The sequence below is a fragment of the Oncorhynchus keta genome, chromosome 3, assembly GCF_023373465.1.
Source record: "Oncorhynchus keta strain PuntledgeMale-10-30-2019 chromosome 3, Oket_V2, whole genome shotgun sequence".
In the NCBI taxonomy this organism is placed as follows: domain Eukaryota; kingdom Metazoa; phylum Chordata; class Actinopteri; order Salmoniformes; family Salmonidae; genus Oncorhynchus; species Oncorhynchus keta.
The window spans coordinates 9,042,216-9,045,397 of NC_068423.1; positions in this window are offsets into that span (position 1 = coordinate 9,042,216).

Consider the following 3,182-nt stretch of genomic DNA (forward strand, 5'->3'; position numbering starts at 1 on the left):
GGCAATATACAGAGGGTACCGGTACAGAGTCAATGTGCAGAGGGCACCGGTTAGTCTAGGTAATTGAGGTAATATGTACATGTAGGTAAAGTTATTAAAGTGACTATGCATAGATAATAACAGAGAGTAGCAGCAGCGTAGAAGACGGGGCCAGCAATGCAAATAGTCTGGGTAGCAATTTGATTAGAAGTTCAGGAGTCTTATGGCTTGGGGGCAGAAGCTGTTTAGAAGCCTGTTGGACCTAGACTTGGTGCTCCGGTACTGCTTGCCGTGCGGTAGCAGAGAGAACAGTCAGTGACTAGGGTGGCTCGAGTTTTTGACAATCTTTAGGGGCTTCCTCTGACACCGCCTGGTATAGAGGTCCTGGATGGTAAGGATGCTTGGACCCGGTGATGTACTGGGCTGTACGCACTACCCTCTATAGTGCCTCGCGGGCGGAGGCCGAGCAGTTGCCATACCATGGCAGTGATGCAACCGGTCAGGATGCTATCGATTGTGCATCTGTGGAACCTTGTGAGGATACATGCCAAATCTTTTCAGTCTCTTGTGGGGGAATAGGTATTGTTGTGCCGTCTTCACAAGTGAATTTGTGTGTTTGGACCATTCTAGTGTGTTGTTGCTGTGGACACCAAGGAACTTGAAGCTCTCAACCTGCTCCACTGCAGCCCCGTCGATGAGAATGGGGGCGTGATCGGTTCTCCTTTTCCTGTAGTCCAGTCATCTCCTTTGTCTTGATCACGTTGAGGGAGAAGTTGTTCTTGACACCACACAGTCAGGTCTCTGACCTCCTCCCTATAGGCTGTCTTGTCATTGTCGATGATCAGGCCTACCGCTGTTGTGTCATAGTTGATAATATAGTATGTGTGTGTGTGCTGTATTATATAGGTTAGGAATGGGCAACTTTGATGGGGGTGGGGGCCACAAAAAAACGGAACTCATCATGAGGGGCCACCGTAAAAAAAAAAAAAAAGGTCCTCACAATGGGCCTTAGGATCTCGTCACGATATTTTTGTGCATTCAAATTGCCATCGATAAATGCAATTGTGTTCGTTGTCCGTAGCTTATGCCCGCCCATACCATAACCCCACCGCCACCATGGGGAACTCTGTTCACAACATTGGCGTCAGAAAACCGCTTGCCCCCATGACGACATACACGTGGTCTGCGGAATTGAGGCCAGTTGGACGTACTACCAAATTCTCTAAAATGATGTTAGAGGCGGCTTATGGTAGAGAAATGAACATTACATCTTATGGCAAGAGCTCTAGTGGACATTCCTGCAGTCAGAATGCCAAATGCATGTTCCCTCAACTTGAGACATCAGTGGCATTGTGTTGTGTGACAAAACTGCACATTTTAGAGTGGCCTTTTATTGTCCCCAGCACAACAATCATGCTGTTTAATCAGCTTCTTGATATGCCACACCTGTCACGTGGATGGATTCTTGGCAAAGGAGAAATGCTCACTAGTGATGTAAACAAATGTGTGCACAAAATTACAGAGAAATAAGCTTTTTGTGCATCTGGAAAATATCTGTGGTCTTTTATTTCTGCTCATGAAACATGGGGTCCAACACTTTACATGTTGGGTTTATATTTTTGTTCCATGTACAAGTTTAGATAGCTGGCTCCTAGACTACTTGACCAATCTAAAACAAATTACCTGACATGGACTAATTGAGTGACTGCTGATGCACAATCAAATTTCGAAATTGCACCTTGTGTATTCTATTATTCTAACTCTCAACAGTAAGTTGAGAACCCGAGTTGAACATCCCTGATATAGGCCTACTGTTACAACGGTATGCACAATATCCTGTTACCAGTAGATGTACGCTTGATCAATGACCTAGAGAGATAAGGATATAAAGAGGATACATGTAAAGAGAGACATACATACATACATCCTACATACCTACATACATACATACATACATACATACATACATACATACATACATACATACATACATACATACATACATACATACATACATACATACATACATACATACATACATGACCAAATAAACCTTATTTTACAAATTCACCAGCATCCAAGCAGCCTCCTTACAAACTCATGCCTTTCTCACAAGAGAGCGAAATGCATCTTGGTACAAGTGCGTAGGCGTTAATCAAGAGCCTGTTCCACCTCTAGCCGTCTTTATTCCCCACCCTAATAACGTTCCAGGAGTTATATCCATCGAGAGTGTCTTAAAATGGAGTCTCTCAACAGCAGTATCAAGGATTAAAGTCGGCCCCAGGAGACACCCGGAGAAGACTGATCAATAAAATGAGATTGCCTGTCGAGAATTTGCGGGCCAATAACCCAGGAAAAGCATTCCTAGACCTTAATCAACACACTAAACACATTGTGTTCAGAAGACAAGCGAGATATTGTCATTGTTCAGGTGTTACATCAAGATAAAAAGTCGACAACTCTTCATCTTAGGTATCGCTAATAGGGTTCCCTTAGATCTCACACAATTGGCAACAGATGACTGATTCGGCATTAGAAGAACTTGGCTGCTGTGGCTCATATTTCTGATTTCAGAGAAAACATCTGGTTTGCTTCTTAAGCTGGCTGGTTTTACTGTCACCGCCCCACAAAATAATATTATCTGTGTACAGAGATAACAGAGATGTGGTTATATGTATACTACTCATTCATTATTAATCTTATTTATTTGCATATTTTTTTCCATATATAGTATATATATATATATATATATATATTTTAAGTTATTTGTTTTGCTATTCCAATTTGGTAGATCAGCAATGATATTGATAGGGTATAATGGTATTTTGATATTTCCTAGGCAGCGAGATTGTGGGGGGAAAATAGACCTAGTTGTAGCCCCAATAAGCAATTTCATCTGAAGGTTGGATTTCATCACTTTTCTCCCTCAGATAGAGGAATAAGTGGAGACAGAGAGCACAAAAAGATTCCTGAAATAGATGAAAATTACAGGGGAAAAGAGACAAAGAGGGTGTATTAACTCTTAATAACCCCCCCAGCCTTGGGCAAAACTAATATATCCATAATTCAATCAGTTATAAATAAATGATGCCTCTGTAGTTTAATACACCAACTGTCATCCCCCTCAGTGACAACATTAGATTGGACAGAATGATATGTCTTGATAAAGGGAGATTCACTCAAAGTTAGATTTTAAGGGCAAA